General features: G+C 42.4%; 1 protein-coding gene across 2 annotated transcripts in view; it reads right to left on the reverse strand.

The window, feature by feature from the left end:
* Positions 1 to 8,046, reverse strand: part of CYFIP1 (cytoplasmic FMR1 interacting protein 1) — a 167,343-nt gene that overhangs the window by 159,080 nt on the left and 217 nt on the right. The gene's annotated exons all lie outside the window — the stretch shown is intronic.

The raw sequence follows: 8,046 nt of genomic DNA on the forward strand, positions 1-8,046 counted from the left end.
ATATCAATCACTATAAAAACAAAAGATTCCCAGCTGTTTTGGAATGACACAATGTGCTCTTAAGTCAGCTACTCTGAAGACAGCTGCTATGGTGAAAAACCACTCCTCATACAAAGAATTTGATTCAAGAGGCTTCTGGGACAAGTTTTGCTCTCAGTATTTCTTGCTACTATGCAGAAATATCTGCTCAGAAAGAAAATAAAATCCTTCCAGGAGGACAGAGCTTATCTTTACCTTTAAGAAAGCCAGTTTATTAAGAAAGACATCTCTATAATAAAAGTACTACCTTCAAGACAGAGACAGGATCCCACTATCAGGACTGGCATCAAGGGCTTACACTAATTCCCTTCTATGATGCTAGACAAGTCAGAATATTTGTGCCTCAGTTTCCTTATCCAGTAAATATGGTAACAAGCAACACTATCCTGCCATACAGTGCTGCTGCAAGGATTGCCATTTACACAGTGATTTGCGATCAAAGATGTGCTAAATGTAATTGTACAGTAGTCTGCTCACACTGGATAGAAGGGGTCCCATCCAGTGGGAAGCAGCCAAACCAACTCCAGTGAGCCATGCTTTCTTCTCTGGTCGTTTGACACCTTAAGCTCCCATTTGCCTCTACCCTTGCGCTCTTTGCAAAACCCTCTGAGCAGTGCAATACAGCACCGTTCTCTGAAACTTATAGCAACAGGCTGCAAAACAGTGCAAGCACAGTGGTTCAGAAACCCCTGCACCAACAGTGACTGCCAAGACAGGAAAGGTCCCAAATGCAGGAAGCAGGGAAGAAAAAGACCGTGTCATGTGCACTGTTGTGGGAGACATACAGCAAGACAACAAAGGGAGAGGAACAGGACCAAGGAGAGAGAGGATGAAACAAGTGGGCTAAATGAGGTGGGGGAGGGGAGAGGAAGAGGAAGTAACAAGAATGAGCCACACAACAGCAGAAGAGGAAGGACCACAAATGAGAGGAGAGGACTGGAGCAAAAGGTGTCAAAAACATAAAAAAAATGCAGCAGAAAGAAAAAGCCAGAGAGGTGGGCAAAACACAACAGGCAGGGTGCAACACACACTAGGATATGATGTGTGTGGGTGGGGGGGATCAAAAGGGCTATCAAAATGATTTGGGAAACAACTGAACTAGAATGAGGCAAGCTGTCACCAAGCTTTCACACAGCTACAGCAATTCAATTGTTGTCCCCTCTACTAATAAGGGTCTCTTACTGCACAAACATGCAATACTGCCAGGGTCTCCTGACTTGCACAAACAAAAACTAAAAGAAACCCAATTCATTGTCACTTGTGATCCACCGCAGAATCTGAAACTAGGTGTCAAAGGATTAGAATTAATTAGTGCCCTAACCCAAGTGGACTCAGCTATCAAGCAATCTACAACAGCTATTTTCTGAAATAGTATGTGGTAGGAAACGCACCAAAATAAGCCTTCACTTTACAAAGGCTATAAACCCGAGGACACAAAGAATAAGATGAATCTAAGTCATGTACTGCGTATCAGTTAAGAGTCTTGGTTTCAAAATCAAGATGCCGCATCTTTCCTAATGCAGTCAGCCTGTTTTCAAGATACAAAATGATGCCATGTTCATATAACACTAACCCAGCAGCAAGCTGTAATTCAAAGAGATCACCAGGATTTTAATGCTATTGCACTCACTCAAAAGAGTATTACAGAAAGGTGATGTCAGCAGTTGATCCAGGAAGGTGTTAATATCACTCAAATGCTTGAAGCAAGAAATGCATTCAACACTTCATTTTCTTCACTCAGTTTTCAAGTATTGGTCTGCAAATCATCCTTGGATTTGGCCGCAGAGGCCTTCTCAGCTAACTCCTGCATTCCAGCGTCCCCTGGACTATATTTGTTAATAAATCCATATCCTAGTTATTTTCAATATGTACCGTTCTTTCACTGTGTGAAAGAGCCACTACATATGAAAGAAATCATCGCAGGTGTAATCTACTGGGTAGATGAAAGTAAGCACAAAAGGAAGTTATTTCTCTAGCCTCTTTCAAATAAAGCTGCCTTACAGGGTGCATAAAAAAATCAATTTAAAAAATGGATATTTTGATTTAAATCAGATTTTTATTTAATCATATTTTTATTTTTTCTAAAAAAATTAAGCTATATAGTTTTAATTTACAATATGTTAAAGCTCAAAGATAGCATCATGGAATAGGGATTATACCTTCTAATTATATACTGAGACCATATATTCATGTAAACTTTTTAGAAAAAAAAATTATAAATAGGTCAGACCATGGACTATATTAAGGCCCAATTTTAAGGGTTCCCAGAGGCTCCTCTATAGATTAGTAAAGATTAAAGAAAACCACTCCACTCAGTGGGACTCAGTACTCAGTCTTGAAGATCACATGGAGTATCCCTGTGATGCTGTTTCAGTTCTCAAACTGTGGATTTGTCTCTCCAAGAGATAACATCTTTGTTAATAGCAGTATATGGTGATGAGAGATAACAGACCTGATTACCCACCCATCAGCCATCTTGTACCTGCACGTTTGTGCACACAGAGTCAAGCCCTCACCTCTCTCTAAAAGTGCAAAGTTTCAAGAAGTTAAATGAATAAAGGATATTGAACAAGAATATACTTTTTGTAGAAAAACAATGATTAAATTGAGGCTTCCTGACCTGTGATGTAAACTGTTATTTAAATCATGATTTAAATCAATTTGATTCAAATCAAATCCACCCTGCTGCCTTAAGTGTAATTTGTAATGGAGGAGGGAGATTAGAAAAGAAATAAGATAATACCATCAATTTAATATTTTTAAAGAGTCTAAGCTTGTCTTTAGTATGCTATAGATAATTTGATACATCCAAATATCAAATGGATTCTTCCCCTTCAAGAGCCTAATTTTTATGGCTTTCTTCCCTTTTCTCAGTCATGGATATGCCTCAGAAATGCAAAGCATGATGGAACCCACTCCTCGCTACCCTAAACACATACCCATGAGCATCCAACACTACACATCTTTTCCAAAGGGGGTTGGAAGGGGAACAAAAACCAGGAGTCATCCTGGCCTGATGAATCTTAATCCCATCACACTTCATGGCATATTTTTATAGCTTTGTTTATCTCAATTCAAAGGACTTCCAAGTTATGCGCCCTATTACTTCTCTGCTCCATGACATGAGAACTTGGCAGTTCAAACCTGAACTTCCTTTTCTTGGTTGCCATACCAAATTTTTAATATGCACTTCACCCCTTCTACTCTAACGCCCTGTGGTCTCTTTCACAAGCTGCCTACTGGGATTTTTGGCCTGCCACTCAATATCTGTGTTTCAGAACCATTTCCCCACTTAGGCGGGGTGCATCTGTTACAGTCTGCCCATGATACTCATTCAAGTACACATGGAGCTGCTATGTAAAAATGTTATAAAGATCATACATGACCTTGTTGGGGAGATTAAGTAATTATATATGAGATGCTGTCAGTGAAGTTAAGTAAATAAAACCATATCAGATTATCAGACTTCCCCTCTAAGAACATGTTAGTCTATTTTAATAGGCTGCTGTAGGAAAAACAAGCAGAAAAGCAACAGAGCAGTTCTAGAGAAGCAGCCTCTCAAATATGATGGTGTTACCAAACAGTCAGGGGTAAAATACAAGACAAGGTGCTACTTCCACCCTCCACGGTGAAGTTGCACAGCTCTCCAGGCACGGTGGTGAGCCTACAGATGAAAGAAACACTAACTGGTAACTTGATTCCTGTGGATTGGGTGGATCATGAGCAGCTTTTGAAGGCATTTTTTCCTCATTTAGTCAGTGAAGTGTTTTTCTGAGTCAACCAGCCATGCCATTCAGATTTCAGAGGCTGGGGTAGATGGAGATAGTGTGAACAGGAAGGGTAAACTTACCAGAATCCCCACGTGGAAGGCAAATGGTCTAACCTCCTTTAAAATATGTTGGGTTTTTTTAAATGACTTGGTTCTAAATAATATTTTGCTTTCTAAAAATAAAATCCGTCTGCTGCTGCAGAAACAGAACTGCAGAGATAACCATGGCTGAAACACACAGTCCACATGAAAGACATGTATGACTCCACTCAGTTATCCAGGGTTCGAAATACAAGGGGAGGGGGCTCAGGGGAACTGAGCCCCCCATAAGAGACAAGAGCCTGCCTCCCCCCCATTAAGAGATGAGAGCTCCTGGCCTGCCCCGCGCCTTTCTAAGCAGCTCAGGCAGCGGCGGCTCCTTCCAATTTCTGCCACTGCAGATCCCACCCCCAAGAGTCGTAGTGTAATTCGAACCCTGGTACTATCCAGTACTTTTTAATGTATTCATACTCCCTGCTCATAGGGATGTTAAATATTGTCTTAAATGATCCTTTCTATCTGCAGAGAAGAAAAGAAAGGTTTTCTGAATGTGTTTAAAAAAAGAAAAGAAACCCACACATCTCTCAGAGTGTAGATGGTCATCCCACAGGTTCACATTCACACACACACCCACACACACACCCACACACACACCCGTTTAACAGGATTGTCTGGCCCATAAGTATAACCACACAGTAAAAACAGTTGGTTGTACAGCATCCCTGGAACATTAAATAGAGCCCCATCTGTCATATCCAGCTGTGCTAAGCAAGTCCCAAAAACAAGAAACCCTTACAGATAACCCCCCTGCAAGAAGTTCATTGTTATACTGAGAGGTCTCCCACTAGAGTACTGGTCCTTGATCCAAACCGCAGCAGTCTGTCGCACAGAGAGGGGGCAACACTCCCTTTGGTCCAAAACCTTCTTGTGCCACAAGAGAAGATTCCTCCTAAGGTTCTTCACAGCAAGCCTAGTGAAACAACTGCAGAAATGGTGTGGGGAGAAAGCGGAGCTGCCCTGGGGCTCCCTGCAGTTGAACAACATACGCCAGAAACCAAGACATTCCATCTTGAAAAAGAGCGCAACAATTTGAAGAGCCTCTATCCAACTTATGAAAACTGTCTCAAATCATTAACCTTTTATGCATGCCTATATCAAGCTAAACGTTGCATTTTTAGTTCAAGGCTGGCCTGTACCTTTTCTGTTGATTTTAACTGTCATCTTGGACTAATACTCCAAGGATCATTACACTTTGTTTAGTGTAGTAGTGCCCAAAATTTGTTATTCTGTGCCTTTTCTGTTGATTTTATGCTAACAAAGGAAGGCTCATTAAACCTTCAGTAGTGCCCAACCATCCAGCCCCATAGACTAAATGAGTGGCACAGGGTCAATGACTGGAGCAGATCCATTGGCCCGATCCAGCTGTGCACTAGACCAATGTGTCATGCAAGGCCACATTATCCAGCATATGAGGCTCCTGATAGGTCTGGAAATTTGGCAACAGCAACTGCTGTTCCCCTACCACCAAAAATTTTCAAACCCCTGGGGAGCCCTGTAGGCTGGACAACATGGCTTTGGCCCATAGACCAGAGGTTGAGCACTCCTTTTAAGCCTTGATGATGATGATCCTTTATTCAAATGGAAGCACCTCACATCAATGAGCCAACATGAGCAGCTGGGTGTTATGTCCCAGTGATGAGGAGAAGAGTGCATCTAGGGACAGAGTCAGAGATGGTGCCTGGACTGCACATTCGGAAATACAAGAAAAACCCCACACAGATCTAAGCTGGAAACCAAACAGAGTAGCCTGACAAGTATCCAGCAGAGAGTACATGACCAAAACTGTGCAACGGGGTACTCAGTCACCTCCTTGGGGTGCAGGTGAACCCCCGATTTGCCTGCTGGATGACAGGAGGCGGCTACTGCCAGCTGGGACCAGCACTGAAGCCAGTAAGCCTGGCTTCAAAACTTGAAATGTTTCAAAACGTTCTAAATGTTTCAAGTTCCCTTGTTTCATTTTGAAGCTGTTTCGAAGGCTTTTATTTCGTTTTGATTTCGCTGTTTTGAGCTCAAAACACATCGAAGCAGCTTCGAAACGCTGGGGAAATTTTCACACAGCCCTACCTCCACAAATACTACCCAATGCCCCACCTCCACAGCAACTACCCCCACCTCCACAAATACTACCCAAAGCCCCATCTCCACAAATACTACCCAGTGATGACAGGCGCCAGCAGGTGGATCTAAAAGTACACAGCAAGAGCAATATTTAAATTGAGTCTGGTATCCAGGTTGCAGCCGTACTGGTCTAGAGGCAAAAGGAATCAGAACTTGTGGTAAAGGTGATATCTTTTTTTTTTTTTTGTGAAAATCTAGTTGATTAAAATATCATAAAAAATACTCCGCCTACCACAAATTCTGATTCATATTTGAATTGCAGCTTTTTGGCCAGTCCTTTTACCAGATAAAAAAGGAGTCTCCTCCAAACAGTGGAGGGCAAAAGAAGCAGGAAGCTCTAATGAACTGAATTAACTTGCAGATAACTTTTAAAAAAATCTCTCTGGTAGGGTCTTTTCCTTTGCTCTCACTTTACTTCTTGTTAGCTCAGTGGCTGGCCTGGTGGAACCCAATACTGTAGTGGGTGCACACACCATTCAGCTGTACTTAGAACATAGACACATACCGCCACTCCACTTTTAAGCATAGTTTACAGCATCCAAACTTCTTTAAAATACTGAGCTTCCTGAAGAGAGAAACTCATCTACTATACTTTCTACTTATGTACAGATATGTATACTTATGTACAGATACCTGGAAAAGCAGTGATAAGATGCAAATAGTACATAGAAAAGCTTACGAATGATTTCTGCAGTGGTTGTAATGATTCTGTAACTTTTGTTAGAGAAAACACTTTAATAAGTCAAGGTAAAAATGACTACTAAAATTAACTACATTTTTTGACAGCTGTAAACAGCTGTAAACTCTGCAGTTACAAGTAAAACCAGTCCTACAACCTGAATAAACCCAAGAGTTATATCCAGGATATAACAAAATTACCATATTTCACGGTGTATAAGTCAAGGTTTGAAGCCCAATTTTTTGGATGGCCTTAGTTATTTCAATACATTTCTCAATATCTAGTACCCTAAATTTAAAAAATTGCAATGTATTTTGTATTTTCAGACAACAGAAGAATTCATGAAGTCCCATTCCTTTACAGGAATTTCATTAGCCCTTTGTTCTTCAAATAAGTAAGTCTGAGAAAGCCTACGCTTTAAACCAAGTCTTTGATCTTTAAGTCTGCAGCACGCAAAACATAAGATTTCTCTCATTTGACAGGAAAAGAGAAAAAAAAAGTTAGCCCGTCTCCCCTTCCCCGCCGTTCTAAAATTTGCTTTTAAATTGTTCCCACTTTCTGTCACTTACAGGAACAGCTTATTTAAAACAGCTGAACTGCATAAGCAAATGACATGAAGCAATACTCAAAAAAAAGAAAACAACAAAGCCATGTAGAAGAGGCCAGCCGAAACATTATATGTTGATACCAACAGTTTTTGAAGAGGGGTGAAACTGGGGCTAATCATGCAGGTCCACAAAACAATATAAATCACAGCTATTCAATCTAAGTACAACACATTGCGAATATGAAAATACTGACCAGAAAGCAGGAAGCTTCAGCAGGGTATATTATTCTACCTTCCAGTTTCAAAACTATACAAACGCACATCAACTTTCACTAGACCTCATTTCAATTCTAGAAAGTTGCAGCACGCGCTGCGATCCCTGTGAGGTGACTAGACCCTCCAGTCGGCAACTACCAGCCGGAGCACTCACTGTCAGGGGGGCCACCAGCGCTCTCCGGCCTCCCCCCTACATGTCACCTATGCCTCTGGAGGTCCCTTCCAGCCCTACTTTCCTATGTGCCCCTTGCCAGGCAGGGCAGGTGCTCCCTTTGCCCCTGCACCGTATGTGGGGCTCAGAAACCCAGGAGGACCTTGCCTCCAAGGCACTGAGAGACGCCTAGGCCAAACCCCTACCAGCCAGGAGGTGCCCAGGCACCTCCCTCAGCCGGAACGCCGCGGCTTTGTGCGCGCAGGGGACCCCCCCGGGCCCAAATCCCGCGGGCAGCACGCCACAATGTGGCTGGCGGAGAGGCAGGAGCCCCCCCGGCGCCCCCCGCCCGCCGGGACAGCGAGGGG

This window comes from Gavialis gangeticus, unplaced genomic scaffold (assembly GCF_001723915.1).
Source record: "Gavialis gangeticus isolate Ggan-Ray unplaced genomic scaffold, GavGan_comp1, whole genome shotgun sequence".
In the NCBI taxonomy this organism is placed as follows: domain Eukaryota; kingdom Metazoa; phylum Chordata; order Crocodylia; family Gavialidae; genus Gavialis; species Gavialis gangeticus.